This window comes from Ambystoma mexicanum, chromosome 5p (genome assembly GCF_040938575.1).
Source record: "Ambystoma mexicanum isolate Mex_15411 chromosome 5p, UKY_AmexF1_1, whole genome shotgun sequence".
Taxonomy (NCBI): Eukaryota; Metazoa; Chordata; class Amphibia; order Caudata; family Ambystomatidae; genus Ambystoma; species Ambystoma mexicanum.
The window spans coordinates 742136482-742153180 of record NC_090930.1 but is presented as its reverse complement, the minus strand read 5'-3'; the positions used below and the strand labels follow the sequence as shown (position 1 = coordinate 742153180).

General features: G+C 39.5%; 11 non-coding genes across 11 annotated transcripts; 6 read left to right on the top strand and 5 right to left on the bottom strand.

Moving 5' to 3' along the window:
* The first annotated feature begins 1820 nt into the window (after window positions 1-1820).
* Window positions 1821-1892, top strand: TRNAQ-CUG (transfer RNA glutamine (anticodon CUG)). Its single transcript has one exon. It is a non-coding gene; the product is annotated as a tRNA-Gln (tRNA).
* Window positions 1893-3129: 1237 nt separating this feature from the next.
* TRNAQ-CUG (transfer RNA glutamine (anticodon CUG)) lies at window positions 3130-3201 on the top strand. Its single transcript has one exon. It is a non-coding gene; the product is annotated as a tRNA-Gln (tRNA).
* An 881-nt stretch (window positions 3202-4082) lies between these two features.
* On the bottom strand, window positions 4083-4154 carry TRNAQ-UUG (transfer RNA glutamine (anticodon UUG)). The gene has a single exon. It is a non-coding gene; the product is annotated as a tRNA-Gln (tRNA).
* A 3357-nt stretch (window positions 4155-7511) lies between these two features.
* On the bottom strand, window positions 7512-7583 carry TRNAQ-UUG (transfer RNA glutamine (anticodon UUG)). The gene has a single exon. It is a non-coding gene; the product is annotated as a tRNA-Gln (tRNA).
* Window positions 7584-7842: 259 nt separating this feature from the next.
* TRNAQ-CUG (transfer RNA glutamine (anticodon CUG)) lies at window positions 7843-7914 on the top strand. Its single transcript has one exon. It is a non-coding gene; the product is annotated as a tRNA-Gln (tRNA).
* An 881-nt stretch (window positions 7915-8795) lies between these two features.
* Window positions 8796-8867, bottom strand: TRNAQ-UUG (transfer RNA glutamine (anticodon UUG)). The gene has a single exon. It is a non-coding gene; the product is annotated as a tRNA-Gln (tRNA).
* Window positions 8868-11223: 2356 nt separating this feature from the next.
* On the top strand, window positions 11224-11295 carry TRNAQ-CUG (transfer RNA glutamine (anticodon CUG)). The gene has a single exon. It is a non-coding gene; the product is annotated as a tRNA-Gln (tRNA).
* Window positions 11296-12208: 913 nt separating this feature from the next.
* TRNAQ-UUG (transfer RNA glutamine (anticodon UUG)) lies at window positions 12209-12280 on the bottom strand. Its single transcript has one exon. It is a non-coding gene; the product is annotated as a tRNA-Gln (tRNA).
* Window positions 12281-12539: 259 nt separating this feature from the next.
* On the top strand, window positions 12540-12611 carry TRNAQ-CUG (transfer RNA glutamine (anticodon CUG)). The gene has a single exon. It is a non-coding gene; the product is annotated as a tRNA-Gln (tRNA).
* Window positions 12612-13492: 881 nt separating this feature from the next.
* Window positions 13493-13564, bottom strand: TRNAQ-UUG (transfer RNA glutamine (anticodon UUG)). The gene has a single exon. It is a non-coding gene; the product is annotated as a tRNA-Gln (tRNA).
* A 2368-nt stretch (window positions 13565-15932) lies between these two features.
* On the top strand, window positions 15933-16004 carry TRNAQ-CUG (transfer RNA glutamine (anticodon CUG)). The gene has a single exon. It is a non-coding gene; the product is annotated as a tRNA-Gln (tRNA).
* Window positions 16005-16699: the final 695 nt, after the last annotated feature.

Here is a 16699-nt window from a genome sequence, read left to right as displayed (position 1 = left end):
TCCTCCCTCACGGCATGTAAAGCTAACCTCTCTCCTACCGTGTGTTTTTTTACTTTTTAACTTCCCCTTCCGAGTCATGATCATGTAACTGAATTTACATTTTTAGATTTTAACTGCAGTAATTGCTTGTTTTTCATTTTTATTTTTTGTGTACGCATACATCCCTTTTTGTGGGGAGGGGGGAGTGATGTCTGTTTACTTATATTAGCTAATATAGGTCATTTTATGTCCGCTTACAATATGTGTCAGGATTTTTTATGTCGTTTCCAATCAATGTCTAATATCAAGTGGTTTGCAGCAGTCATACAAAGGCACGTAACACCCCCAAAACACCTACATAAGTTAGATATACTCCGGAAGAGTACTCAGTTTATGAAAAGGCGGTGAATCCCAAATAGAACTGTAAATGTAAGCTAGCAAGCAGACTGTGCACCCCTGTTTGGAACTATGACCTGTGTGTTGCCCTCTATTAACAGAACAATGTAACTGCAGCCCATGTCACATAAAATAGAAAGTAGAGATTATGCAAATTAACTCCCAGAAGAGCCTGGTGTCACCCCAAAAGGTGTCATGCTTTTCACACCAAGAAACATCCACACATAGATCCCTGCGAACCTCAAAAACGTACAGGAAACCCTGTCCAGCGCTTTGCTCCCAGAGGAGATAAGGTTGAAAAACCACCCTATGTTAAAAGTGTCCATAATCCATGCCAGCTGCCCTGTCTATAGAACCTGGCCGTTCGTGGCCATTCGGGGCATGAGTGGAAGGGTTTAACCTGCCTGGGTTCTTGGGCATGGTTTCATCATGCCTCAGTTTACAATGGCACTCTGCCACTTTGTCAGGCTTTAAAGAAGCCTGACTCCTGCAGAGCAAAAGATCTGATTATTTCCTTACATGTTTTGTACGTAAGAATGCGGATGGTGCTCTGAGCCTCCTATGGTGGTTATTAAGCATGGTATACATACCATAGCATGTAACTGTGCCTACAAACGGAACATTTTGTTCATTTATTAGGGAGTTGTGAAAATGGCAAAATCAAATTGCCATTACTGACACAGACCAGCTGCCGCTGTCCGGACATTTCGTCGAAAGACATTTGGTCGAAAGACATTTGGTCGACGTAATTTGGTCGAAAGCCAAATGGTCGATTTTTTTATTTATTTATATATATATTTTTTAGGTTGTAGTTTAGGGAAAAAAAGGGGTTTTTAGAAAAAAAGGGGGTTGGGGGGACCCCCCCAAACCCCCTCCCAAAAAAAATGTGAAAATAAAAAACAAAGCAATTCGACCATTTGGTTTTCGACCAAATGGTTTCGACCAATTGTCCTGTCGACAAATTTTTTTCGACGAAATGTCTGGCAACCCAGCTGCCGACTGTTGCTATTGACAGGAGTTCCAGGTGTATAAACTGAGGAGATCACCAGTTCAATTACCTGTGAACGCATTTTGAAGCTCATTCACAACCAGTTCATGCCCGTTCTCTCCATTTTGGCTTTCTGGCTGGCCGAGGGGCCCTTCAGTAATGTTCTTTGCTAACCATTACACCATGGGCCCCTTGCTGGTGCAACCTGACAGAGTTGTAACAGAAATGAGAATCGAGATCTCATGCATCATTTTAACAAACTCATATTCCTAGCCCACGGATATTATGCAAATGTGGAACTGTTTAGTTGGTTGTTGCGCAATAGCAAACTCTTTGCTTTACAGCTCATTTGGATAGGATTCTTCCTCTGGAGGCATAAGATAAAAGAATATTGCATACATTCTCTAAAAGGCTCTTCTTTTGCTGCAATGACGTTCATCATGTCACTAAGTATGTAGGTTCCATGGTGTAATGGTTAGCACTCTGGACTCTGAATCCAGCGATCCGAGTTCAAATCTCGGTGGGACCTTGGGAATTACTGTGTTTGTTTTCCTCCCAGTGTCTTGTTTTAATAGCAATGACGCTGCTGTGTCGCCCACTTTCATAGCATTATTCCCTGGGTGCATTTGAAAAAAGAAAGATTTTCCATGGATGACGCTCTTTAGCCACAATGAAACCCACCACTTTCTGTGGTGTGAAAGACCCATGGTGTAATGGTAGCACCCTGGAGGTTGAATCCAATAATTTGCATTCAAATCTCTGTAAGAGTTTACCATCAGTCGAACCTTTCCCTTATCGTTTATTGTGGATGTCTTCTTTGAAGAAAGGTATGATCCAACTAAAGTAAGTACATTCACGAATGGGCCCTTGGTCGGTACAAACAGTATTTATACACCTCAGGCCTTTTGTGAATTAAGAAAAGTGTGTTCTTCGTTCTATTTTTCATCTCAAACTGATACCTTCATTTTACAAACATGTAAAGACTGTTAAGACGCTTGATTAATATCATTGATTCTGAATGTGGTCGCTTTTCATAGGATTAACCCTTTAACAATTTTGAAAGAGAATGGCGATACAATAGAGCTGCTTTTCCCAAAATGGTATTATTAATGTTGTTGCTGCATCTTCAAGTAAGAAGAGAATCCATTGGGTCACAGATTGAGCATGTTTCTTAACATTGAGTTAAGTTTGAAAATTTCAAATCTTTTATGTATGTTTCCGATGCAGATCTGCCCATCGACTCAGAATGACCTCACTGTTCATACATTTAAAAAAAATGCATAAAGGTTAAGGTGCTAGGCACAAAAGTGGATTTTTATGAAAAGTTATGCCAGAGAGTGAGAGCGAAAATGAATACCCTACACCACTAACCTTATGAATATTACTATCTTTGGCCTATAATTTAAGACAACAAGGAGACAAAGTGTGTTAGAGCAAGAGAGAGGTTCCACCGAGACTTGAACTCGGATCGCTGGATTCAAAGTGCTAACCATTACACCATGGAACCCTTGTTGAGCAGAGCTTCATAAGGGCAATGAGAATATAGGGCACAGTCAAGATTTTTACTGACCTATAGTAACCGTTTACTGATGTTATATCGAAGCAGCACTGTTGCTGTTGGATGCTGTGCAATCGCAAAGTATTGGCTTCATGTCTCATTTGGATCAAATTCTTCCTCTGGAGTCTAATGATATAGGAATATTACATATTTTCTCTGATGTGCTCTGTTTTTCCAGAATGAAGTGCATCATGCTACTGAATATGTGGGTTCCATGGTGTAATGGTTAGCACTCTGGACTCTGAATCCAGCGATCCGAGTTCAAGTCTCGGTGGGACCTTGGGGCTGCTTCTCTTTTAGAGTTGCCTTTCATTTGCAGATAGATATAACAGCAATAGCTTTGCTTTACAGCCCACTTTGATGGCAGTCTTCTTTGACCAAAGAATATTAATAGTTTCTGGCGATGACTCTCTTTTGCCACAAAGAAACTGCCCACTCTCATATCGCCAAAGCTCCAAGGTATAATGGCTATTAAACTGGCTTTTGATCTCAGCGATTTGCATTGAAAGCCCAGGAGGCCCCTAAAATCAGTTGAATTGTTTCCTGATAATTTAGAGTTTATTTCTTCTTTCGAGAAAGGTGTGATCCAAATAAAGTAAGTACATTTAAACAAGGGCACTTGATCAGTAAATGCACTACTTTCTAGAACTCATAACTCTTGTAAGTTATAAAAAGTTTGCTCTCCATACAGTTTGTCAACTCAAAGAATTACATTTTTTACACATTTAATAAGACCATCAAATTGCTTGAAACATAGGAATGATTGTGAAAGTGAATATGATTCACCAAAATAATTGTATAACATTTTTTAATGTTAATAAAATAGGGCTTTTTCCAATCTTTTCACATCAATGTTGTTTCTGCATGTTCCAGTGAGCAGAGAATCTACTGCACATAGTGTGTACATTTTTCTTTTCATAGAGTTAAGGTTGGACATTATTCATCTGTGGAAAATGTTTCTGAGAGATATCTGGGTGCCCACTCTGATTGACCTTAGGGATTGTACATTAACGATATGTAGTTGCATCACTGTATTGGTATCAGGCACCAAAGTGCATTTAAATGTAATGTCGTGCAGAGAGAGTCGACTGAACTTCTGAATATTAACTCTGTTGAATTGTAATTTGAGAAATTAGAAAATGGAGTGTAAGAGCAAGATAACGGTCCCACCGAGACTTGAACTCGGATCGTTGGATTCAAAGTCCTAAGTGCTAACCATTACACCATAGAACCCTTGCAAGATGCACCTGAGAGCGTTGAATCAGAAATGGCAATATAGAGCACATTTACAATTTTTACAGATTCATAGTCCCAATTGACTGATATCATACAAACACAGCGATGTTGTCGATTGACGTTGTGCTATAGCAATCTCTGTGCTTTATAGAGCATGTAGATCAAATTCTTCCTCTTGAGGCATATGATTAAGCAATATTAAATATTGTTTCTGACTGCCTCTGTTTTGGCATAATGAAGTTCAGCATTTGCGGAAGTATTTAGGTTCCATGGTCTAATGGTTAGTAGGCTGGACTCTGAATTTAGTAATCTGACATGTTATAGCTATATTTTGTTTTCCTTTGGGTGTATTGTCATTTTATGCACATAGATTTCCTAGCAGTGGCTGTGATGAATAGTTCAATTTGATAGCAGCTTCCTTTTGAGAATTTGAAAAAAAAAGAATTAAATAGTCTCTCTGGATGACTCTGCTTTGATTTCTATGTGCACATCCCTTTTGCGTTTCAGAGGGATTGACCAACATACACAACAGTGCTTGGAAGACCTCTTCCTCCCTCATGGCATGTAAAGCTAACCTCTCTCCTACCGTGTGTTTTTTTACTTTTTAACTTCCCCTTCCGAGTCATGATCATGTAACTGAATTTACATTTTTAGATTTTAACTGCAGTAGTTGCTTGTTTTTCATTTTTATTTTTTGTGTACGCATACATCCCTTTTTGTGGGGAGGGGGGAGTGATGTCTGTTTACTTATATTAGCTAATATAGGTCATTTTATGTCCGCTTACAATATGTGTCAGGATTTTTTATGTCGTTTCCAATCAATGTCTAATATCAAGTGGTTTGCAGCAGTCATACAAAGGCACGTAACACCCCCAAAACACCTACATAAGTTAGAAATACTCCGGAAGAGTACTCAGTTTATGAAAAGGCGGTGAATCCCAAATAGAACTGTAAATGTAAGCTAGCAAGCAGACTGTGCACCCCTGTTTGGAACTATGACCTGTCTGTTGCCCTCTATTAACAGAACAATGTAACTGCAGCCCATGTCACATAAAATAGAAAGTAGAGATTATGCAAATTAACTCCCAGAAGAGCCTGGTGTCACCCCAAAAGGTGTCATGCTTTTCACACCAAGAAACATCCACACATAGATCCCTGCGAACCTCAAAAACGTACAGGAAACCCTGTCCAGCGCTTTGCTCCCAGAGGAGATAAGGTTGAAAAACCACCCTATGTTAAAAGTGTCCATAATCCATGCCAGCTGCCCTGTCTATAGAACCTGGCCGTTCGTGGCCATTCGGGGCATGAGTGGAAGGGTTTAACCTGCCTGGGTTCTTGGGCATGGTTTCATCATGCCTCAGTTTACAATGGCACTCTGCCACTTTGTCAGGCTTTAAAGAAGCCTGACTCCTGCAGAGCAAAAGATCTGATTATTTCCTTACATGTTTTGTATGTAAGAATGCGGATGGTGCTCTGAGCCTCCTATGGTGGTTATTAAGCATGGTATACATACCATAGCATGTAACTGTGCCTACAAATGGAACATTTTGTTCATTTATTAGGGAGTTGTGAAAATGGCAAAATCAAATTGCCATTACTGACACAGACCAGCTGCCGCTGTCCGGACATTTCGTCGAAAGACATTTCGTCGAAAGACATTTGGTCGACGTAATTTGGTCGAAAGCCAAATGGTCGATTTTTTTATTTATTTATATATATATTTTTTAGGTTGTAGTTTAGGGAAAAAAAGGGGTTTTTAGAAAAAAAGGGGGTTGGGGGGACCCCCCCCAAACCCCCCCCCAAAAAAAAATTTGAAAATAAAAAACAAAGCAATTCGACCATTTGGTTTTCGACCAAATGGTTTCGACCAATTGTCCTGTCGACAAATTTTTTTCGACGAAATGTCTGGCAACCCAGCTGCCGACTGTTGCTATTGACAGGAGTTCCAGGTGTATAAACTGAGGAGATCACCAGTTCAATTACCTGTGAACGCATTTTGAAGCTCATTCACAACCAGTTCATGCCCGTTCTCTCCATTTTGGCTTTCTGGCTGGCCGAGGGGCCCTTCAGTAATGTTCTTTGCTAACCATTACACCATGGGCCCCTTGCTGGTGCAACCTGACAGAGTTGTAACAGAAATAAGAATCGAGATCTCATGCATCATTTTAACAAACTCATATTCCTAGCCCACGGATATTATGCAAATGTGGAACTGTTTAGTTGGTTGTTGCGCAATAGCAAACTCTTTGCTTTACAGCTCATTTGGATAGGATTCTTCCTCTGGAGGCATAAGATAAAAGAATATTGCATACATTCTCTAAAAGGCTCTTTTTTTGCTGCAATGACGTTCATCATGTCACTAAGTATGTAGGTTCCATGGTGTAATGGTTAGCACTCTGGAATCTGAATCCAGCGATCCGAGTTCAAATCTCGGTTGGACCTTGGGAATTACTGTGTTTGTTTTCCTCTCAGTGTCTTGTTTTAATAGCAATGACGCTGCTGTGTCGCCCACTTTCATAGCATTATTCCCTGGGTGCATTTGAAAAAAGAAAGATTTTCCATGGATGACGCTCTTTAGCCACAATGAAACCCACCACTTTCTGTGGTGTGAAAGACCCATGGTGTAATGGTAGCACCCTGGAGGTTGAATCCAATAATTTGCATTCAAATCTCTGTAAGAGTTTACCATCAGTCGAACCTTTCCCTTATCGTTTATTGTGGATGTCTTCTTTGAAGAAAGGTATGATCCAACTAAAGTAAGTACATTCACGAATGGGCCCTTGGTCGGTACAAACAGTATTTATACACCTCAGGCCTTTTGTGAATTAAGAAAAGTGTGTTCTTCGTTCTATTTTTCATCTCAAACTGATACCTTCATTTTACAAACATGTAAAGACTGTTAAGACGCTTGATTAATATCATTGATTCTGAATGTGGTCGCTTTTCATAGGATTAACCCTTTAACAATTTTGAAAGAGAATGGCGATACAATAGAGCTGCTTTTCCCAAAATGGTATTATTAATGTTGTTGCTGCATCTTCAAGTAAAAAGAGAATCCATTGGGTCACAGATTGAGCATGTTTCTTAACATTGAGTTAAGTTTGAAAATTTCAAATCTTTTATGTATGTTTCCGATGCAGATCTGCCCATCGACTCAGAATGACCTCACTGTTCATACATTTAAAAAAAATGCATAAAGGTTAAGGTGCTAGGCACAAAAGTGGATTTTTATGAAAAGTTATGCCAGAGAGTGAGAGCGAAAATGAATACCCTACACCACTAACCTTATGAATATTACTATCTTTGCCTATAATTTAAGACAACAAGGAGACAAAGTGTGTTAGAGCAAGAGAGAGGTTCCACCGAGACTTGAACTCGGATCGCTGGATTCAAAGTCCAAAGTGCTAACCATTACACCATGGAACCCTTGTTGAGCAGAGCTTCATAAGGGCAATGAGAATATAGGGCACAGTCAAGATTTTTACTGACCTATAGTAACCGTTTACTGATATTATATCGAAGCAGCACTGTTGCTGTTGGATGCTGTGCAATCGCAAAGTATTGGCTTCAGGTCTCATTTGGATCAAATTCTTCCTCTGGAGTCTAATGATATAGGAATATTACATATTTTCTCTGATGTGCTCTGTTTTTCCAGAATGAAGTGCATCATGCTACTGAATATGTGGGTTCCATGGTGTAATGGTTAGCACTCTGGACTCTGAATCCAGCGATCCGAGTTCAAGTCTCGGTGGGACCTTGGGGCTGCTTCTCTTTTAGAGTTGCCTTTCATTTGCAGATATATATAACAGCAATAGCTTTGCTTTACAGCCCACTTTGATGGCAGTCTTCTTTGACCAAAGAATATTAATAGTTTCTGGGGATGACTCTCTTTTGCCACAAAGAAACTGCCCACTCTCATATCTCCAAAGCTCCAAGGTATAATGGCTATTAAACTGGCTTTTGATCTCAGCGATTTGCATTGAAAGCCCAGGAGGCCCCTAAAATCAGTTGAATTGTTTCCTGATAATTTAGAGTTTATTTCTTCTTTCGAGAAAGGTGTGATCCAAATAAAGTAAGTACATTTAAACAAGGGCACTTGATCAGTAAATGCACTACTTTCTAGAACTCATAACTCTTGTAAGTTATAAAAAGTTTGCTCTCCATACAGTTTGTCAACTCAAAGAATTACATTTTTTACACATTTAATAAGACCATCAAATTGCTTGAAACATAGGAATGATTGTGAAAGTGAATATGATTCACCAAAATAATTGTATAACATTTTTTAATGTTAATAAAATAGGGCTTTTTCCAATCTTTTCACATCAATGTTGTTTCTGCATGTTCCAGTGAGCAGAGAATCTACTGCACATAGTGTGTACATTTTTCTTTTCATAGAGTTAAGGTTGGACATTATTCATCTGTGGAAAATGTTTCTGAGAGATATCTGGGTGCCCACTCTGATTGACCTTAGGGATTGTACATTAACGATATGTAGTTGCATCACTGTATTGGTATCAGGCACCAAAGTGCATTTAAATGTAATGTCGTGCAGAGAGAGTCGACTGAACTTCTGAATATTAACTCTGTTGAATTGTAATTTGAGAAATTAGAAAATGGAGTGTAAGAGCAAGATAACGGTCCCACCGAGACTTGAACTCGGATCGTTGGATTCAAAGTCCAAAGTGCTAACCATTACACCATGGAACCCTTGCAAGATGCACCTGAGAGCGTTGAATCAGAAATGGCAATATAGAGCACATTTACAATTTTTACAGATTCATAGTCCCAATTGACTGATATCATACAAACACAGCGATGTTGTCGATTGACGTTGTGCTATAGCAATCTCTGTGCTTTATAGAGCATGTAGATCAAATTCTTCCTCTTGAGGCATATGATTAAGCAATATTAAATATTGTTTCTGACTGCCTCTGTTTTGGCATAATGAAGTTCAGCATTTGCGGAAGTATTTAGGTTCCATGGTCTAATGGTTAGTAGGCTGGACTCTGAATTTAGTAATCTGACATGTTATAGCTATATTTTGTTTTCCTTTGGGTGTATTGTCATTTTATGCACATAGATTTCCTAGCAGTGGCTGTGATGAATAGTTCAATTTGATAGCAGCTTCCTTTTGAGAATTTGAAAAAAAAAGAATTAAATAGTCTCTCTGGATGACTCTGCTTTGATTTCTATGTGCACATCCCTTTTGCGTTTCAGAGGGATTGACCAACATACACAACAGTGCTTGGAAGACCTCTTCCTCCCTCATGGCATGTAAAGCTAACCTCTCTCCTACCGTGTGTTTTTTTACTTTTTAACTTCCCCTTCCGAGTCATGATCATGTAACTGAATTTACATTTTTAGATTTTAACTGCAGTAGTTGCTTGTTTTTCATTTTTATTTTTTGTGTACGCATACATCCCTTTTTGTGGGGAGGGGGGAGTGATGTCTGTTTACTTATATTAGCTAATATAGGTCATTTTATGTCCGCTTACAATATGTGTCAGGATTTTTTATGTCGTTTCCAATCAATGTCTAATATCAAGTGGTTTGCAGCAGTCATACAAAGGCACGTAACACCCCCAAAACACCTACATAAGTTAGAAATACTCCGGAAGAGTACTCAGTTTATGAAAAGGCGGTGAATCCCAAATAGAACTGTAAATGTAAGCTAGCAAGCAGACTGTGCACCCCTGTTTGGAACTATGACCTGTGTGTTGCCCTCTATTAACAGAACAATGTAACTGCAGCCCATGTCACATAAAAAAGAAAGTAGAGATTATGCAAATTAACTCCCAGAAGAGCCTGGTGTCACCCCAAAAGGTGTCATGCTTTTCACACCAAGAAACATTCACACATAGATCCCTGCGAACCTCAAAAACGTACAGGAAACCCTGTCCAGCGCTTTGCTCCCAGAGGAGATAAGGTTGAAAAACCACCCTATGTTAAAAGTGTCCATAATCCATGCCAGCTGCCCTGTCTATAGAACCTGGCCGTTCGGGGCCTAGGGGCATGAGTGGAAGGGTTTATCCTGCCTGGGTTCTTGGGCATGGTTTCATCATGCCTCAGTTTACAATGGCACTCTGCCACTTTGTCAGGCTTTAAAGAAGCCTGACTCCTGCAGAGCAAAAGATCTGATTATTTCCTTACATGTTTTGTACGTAAGAATGCGGATGGTGCTCTGAGCCTCCTATGGTGGTTATTAAGCATGGTATACATACCATAGCATGTAACTGTGCCTACAAATGGAACATGTTGTTCATTTATTAGGGAGTTGTGAAAATGGCAAAATCAAATTGCCATTACTGACACAGACCAGCTGGCGCTGTCCGGACATTTCGTCGAAAGACATTTGGTCGACGTAATTTGGTCGAAAGCCAAATGGTTGATTTTTTTATTTATTTATATATATATTTTTTAGGTTGTAGTTTAGGGAAAAAAAGGGGTTTTTAGAAAAAAAGGGGGTTGGGGGACCCCCCCAAACCCCCCCCCCCCAAAAAAAATGTGAAAATAAAAAACAAAGCAATTCGACCATTTGGTTTTCGACCAAATGGTTTCGACCAATTGTCCTGTCGACAAATTTTTTTCGACGAAATGTCTGGCAACCCAGCTGCCGACTGTTGCTATTGACAGGAGTTCCAGGTGTATAAACTGAGGAGATCACCAGTTCAATTACCTGTGAACGCATTTTGAAGCTCATTCACAACCAGTTCATGCCCGTTCTCTCCATTTTGGCTTTCTGGCTGGCCGAGGGGCCCTTCAGTAATGTTCTTTGCTAACCATTACACCATGGGCCCCTTGCTGGTGCAACCTGACAGAGTTGTAACAGAAATGAGAATCGAGATCTCATGCATCATTTTAACAAACTCATATTCCTAGCCCACGGATATTATGCAAATGTGGAACTGTTTAGTTGGTTGTTGCGCAATAGCAAACTCTTTGCTTTACAGCTCATTTGGATAGGATTCTTCCTCTGGAGGCATAAGATAAAAGAATATTGCATACATTCTCTAAAAGGCTCTTTTTTTGCTGCAATGACGTTCATCATGTCACTAAGTATGTAGGTTCCATGGTGTAATGGTTAGCACTCTGGACTCTGAATCCAGCGATCCGAGTTCAAATCTTGGTGGGACCTTGGGAATTACTGTGTTTGTTTTCCTCTCAGTGTCTTGTTTTAATAGCAATGACGCTGCTGTGTCGCCCACTTTCATAGCATTATTCCCTGGGTGCATTTGAAAAAAGAAAGATTTTCCATGGATGACGCTCTTTAGCCACAATGAAACCCACCACTTTCTGTGGTGTGAAAGACCCATGGTGTAATGGTAGCACCCTGGAGGTTGAATCCAATAATTTGCATTCAAATCTCTGTAAGAGTTTACCATCAGTCGAACCTTTCCCTTATCGTTTATTGTGGATGTCTTCTTTGAAGAAAGGTATGATCCAACTAAAGTAAGTACATTCACGAATGGGCCCTTGGTCGGTACAAACAGTATTTATACACCTCAGGCCTTTTGTGAATTAAGAAAAGTGTGTTCTTCGTTCTATTTTTCATCTCAAACTGATACCTTCATTTTACAAACATGTAAAGACTGTTAAAACGCTTGATTAATATCATTGATTCTGAATGTGGTCGCTTTTCATAGGATTAACCCTTTAACAATTTTGAAAGAGAATGGCGATACAATAGAGCTGCTTTTCCCAAAATGGTATTATTAATGTTGTTGCTGCATCTTCAAGTAAAAAGAGAATCCATTGGGTCACAGATTGAGCATGTTTCTTAACATTGAGTTAAGTTTGAAAATTTCAAATCTTTTATGTATGTTTCCGATGCAGATCTGCCCATCGACTCAGAATGACCTCACTGTTCATACATTTAAAAAAAATGCATAAAGGTTAAGGTGCTAGGCACAAAAGTGGATTTTTATGAAAAGTTATGCCAGAGAGTAAGAGCGAAAATGAATACCCTACACCACTAACCTTATGAATATTACTATCTTTGGCCTATAATTTAAGACAACAAGGAGACAAAGTGTGTTAGAGCAAGAGAGAGGTTCCACCGAGACTTGAACTCGGATCGCTGGATTCAAAGTCCAAAGTGCTAACCATTACACCATGGAACCCTTGTTGAGCAGAGCTTCATAAGGGCAATGAGAATATAGGGCACAGTCAAGATTTTTACTGACCTATAGTAACCGTTTACTGATATTATATCGAAGCAGCACTGTTGCTGTTGGATGCTGTGCAATCGCAAAGTATTGGCTTCATGTCTCATTTGGATCAAATTCTTCCTCTGGAGTCTAATGATATAGGAATATTACATATTTTCTCTGATGTGCTCTGTTTTTCCAGAATGAAGTGCATCATGCTACTGAATATGTGGGTTCCATGGTGTAATGGTTAGCACTCTGGACTCTGAATCCAGCGATCCGAGTTCAAGTCTCGGTGGGACCTTGGGGCTGCTTCTCTTTTAGAGTTGCCTTTCATTTGCAGATAGATATAACAGCAATAGCTTTGCTTTACAGCCCACTTTGATGGCAGTCTTCTTTGACCAAAGAATATTAATAGTTTCTGGGGATGACTCTCTTTTGCCACAAAGAAACTGCCCACTCTCATATCTCCAAAGCTCCAAGGTATAATGGCTATTAAACTGGCTTTTGATCTCAGCGATTTGCATTGAAAGCCCAGGAGGCCCCTAAAATCAGTTGAATTGTTTCCTGATAATTTAGAGTTTATTTCTTCTTTCGAGAAAGGTGTGATCCAAATAAAGTAAGTACATTTAAACAAGGGCACTTGATCAGTAAATGCACTACTTTCTAGAACTCATAACTCTTGTAAGTTATAAAAAGTTTGCTCTCCATACAGTTTGTCAACTCAAAGAATTACATTTTTTACACATTTAATAAGACCATCAAATTGCTTGAAACATAGGAATGATTGTGAAAGTGAATATGATTCACCAAAATAATTGTATAACATTTTTTAATGTTAATAAAATAGGGCTTTTTCCAATCTTTTCACATCAATGTTGTTTCTGCATGTTCCAGTGAGCAGAGAATCTACTGCACATAGTGTGTACATTTTTCTTTTCATAGAGTTAAGGTTGGACATTATTCATCTGTGGAAAATGTTTCTGAGAGATATCTAGGTGCCCACTCTGATTGACCTTAGGGATTGTACATTAACGATATGTAGTTGCATCACTGTATTGGTATCAGGCACCAAAGTGCATTTAAATGTAATGTCGTGCAGAGAGAGTCGACTGAACTTCTGAATATTAACTCTGTTGAATTGTAATTTGAGAAATTAGAAAATGGAGTGTAAGAGCAAGATAACGGTCCCACCGAGACTTGAACTCGGATCGTTGGATTCAAAGTCCAAAGTGCTAACCATTACACCATGGAACCCTTGCAAGATGCACCTGAGAGCGTTGAATCAGAAATGGCAATATAAAGCACATTTACAATTTTTACAGATTCATAGTCCCAATTGACTGATATCATACAAACACAGCGATGTTGTCGATTGACGTTGTGCTATAGCAATCTCTGTGCTTTATAGAGCATGTAGATCAAATTCTTCCTCTTGAGGCATATGATTAAGCAATATTAAATATTGTTTCTGACTGCCTCTGTTTTGGCATAATGAAGTTCAGCATTTGCGGAAGTATTTAGGTTCCATGGTCTAATGGTTAGTAGGCTGGACTCTGAATTTAGTAATCTGACATGTTATAGCTATATTTTGTTTTCCTTTGGGTGTATTGTCATTTTATGCACATAGATTTCCTAGCAGTGGCTGTGATGAATAGTTCAATTTGATAGCAGCTTCCTTTTGAGAATTTGAAAAAAAAAGAATTAAATAGTCTCTCTGGATGACTCTGCTTTGATTTCTATGTGCACATCCCTTTTGCGTTTCAGAGGGATTGACCAACATACACAACAGTGCTTGGAAGACCTCTTCCTCCCTCATGGCATGTAAAGCTAACCTCTCTCCTACCGTGTGTTTTTTTACTTTTTAACTTCCCCTTCCGAGTCATGATCATGTAACTGAATTTACATTTTTAGATTTTAACTGCAGTAGTTGCTTGTTTTTCATTTTTATTTTTTGTGTACGCATACATCCCTTTTTGTGGGGAGGGGGGAGTGATGTCTGTTTACTTATATTAGCTAATATAGGTCATTTTATGTCCGCTTACAATATGTGTCAGGATTTTTTATGTCGTTTCCAATCAATGTCTAATATCAAGTGGTTTGCAGCAGTCATACAAAGGCACGTAACACCCCCAAAACACCTACATAAGTTAGAAATACTCCGGAAGAGTACTCAGTTTATGAAAAGGCGGTGAATCCCAAATAGAACTGTAAATGTAAGCTAGCAAGCAGACTGTGCACCCCTGTTTGGAACTATGACCTGTGTGTTGCCCTCTATTAACAGAACAATGTAACTGCAGCCCATGTCACATAAAATAGAAAGTAGAGATTATGCAAATTAACTCCCAGAAGAGCCTGGTGTCACCCCAAAAGGTGTCATGCTTTTCACACCAAGAAACATCCACACATAGATCCCTGCGAACCTCAAAAACGTACAGGAAACCCTGTCCAGCGCTTTGCTCCCAGAGGAGATAAGGTTGAAAAACCACCCTATGTTAAAAGTGTCCATAATCCATGCCAGCTGCCCTGTCTATAGAACCTGGCCGTTCGTGGCCATTCGTGGCCATTCGGGGCATGAGTGGAAGGGTTTAACCTGCCTGGGTTCTTGGGCATGGTTTCATCATGCCTCAGTTTACAATGGCACTCTGCCACTTTGTCAGGCTTTAAAGAAGCCTGACTCCTGCAGAGCAAAAGATCTGATTATTTCCTTACATGTTTTGTACGTAAGAATGCGGATGGTGCTCTGAGCCTCCTATGGTGGTTATTAAGCATGGTATACATACCATAGCATGTAACTGTGCCTACAAATGGAACATTTTGTTCATTTATTAGGGAGTTGTGAAAATGGCAAAATCAAATTGCCATTACTGACACAGACCAGCTGGCGCTGTCCGGACATTTCGTCGAAAGACATTTGGTCGACGTAATTTGGTCGAAAGCCAAATGGTTGATTTTTTTATTTATTTATATATATATTTTTTAGGTTGTAGTTTAGGGAAAAAAAGGGGTTTTTAGAAAAAAAGGGGGTTGGGGGGACCCCCCCAAACCCCCCCCCCCAAAAAAAAAGTGAAAATAAAAAACAAAGCAATTCGACCATTTGGTTTTCGACCAAATGGTTTCGACCAATTGTCCTGTCGACAAATTTTTTTCGACGAAATGTCTGGCAACCCAGCTGCCGACTGTTGCTATTGACAGGAGTTCCAGGTGTATAAACTGAGGAGATCACCAGTTCAATTACCTGTGAACGCATTTTGAAGCTCATTCACAACCAGTTCATGCCCGTTCTCTCCATTTTGGCTTTCTGGCTGGCCGAGGGGCCCTTCAGTAATGTTCTTTGCTAACCATTACACCATGGGCCCCTTGCTGGTGCAACCTGACAGAGTTGTAACAGAAATGAGAATCGAGATCTCATGCATCATTTTAACAAACTCATATTCCTAGCCCACGGATATTATGCAAATGTGGAACTGTTTAGTTGGTTGTTGCGCAATAGCAAACTCTTTGCTTTACAGCTCATTTGGATAGGATTCTTCCTCTGGAGGCATAAGATAAAAGAATATTGCATACATTCTCTAAAAGGCTCTTTTTTTGCTGCAATGACGTTCATCATGTCACTAAGTATGTAGGTTCCATGGTGTAATGGTTAGCACTCTGGACTCTGAATCCAGCGATCCGAGTTCAAATCTCGGTGGGACCTTGGGAATTACTGTATTTGTTTTCCTCTCAGTGTCTTGTTTTAATAGCAATGACGCTGCTGTGTCGCCCACTTTCATAGCATTATTCCCTGGGTGCATTTGAAAAAAGAAAGATTTTCCATGGATGACGCTCTTTAGCCACAATGAAACCCACCACTTTCTGTGGTGTGAAAGACCCATGGTGTAATGGTAGCACCCTGGAGGTTGAATCCAATAATTTGCATTCAAATCTCTGTAAGAGTTTACCATCAGTCGAACCTTTCCCTTATCGTTTATTGTGGATGTCTTCTTTGAAGAAAGGTATGATCCAACTAAAGTAAGTACATTCACGAATGGGCCCTTGGTCGGTACAAACAGTATTTATACACCTCAGGCCTTTTGTGAATTAAGAAAAGTGTGTTCTTCGTTCTATTTTTCATCTCAAACTGATACCTTCATTTTACAAACATGTAAAGACTGTTAAGACGCTTGATTAATATCATTGATTCTGAATGTGGTCGCTTTTCATAGGATTAACCCTTTAACAATTTTGAAAGAGAATGGCGATACAATAGAGCTGCTTTTCCCAAAATGGTATTATTAATGTTGTTGCTGCATCTTCAAGTAAAAAGAGAATCCATTGGGTCACAGATTGAGCATGTTTCTTAACATTGAGTTAAGTTTGAAAATTTCAAATCTTTTATGTATGTTTCCGATG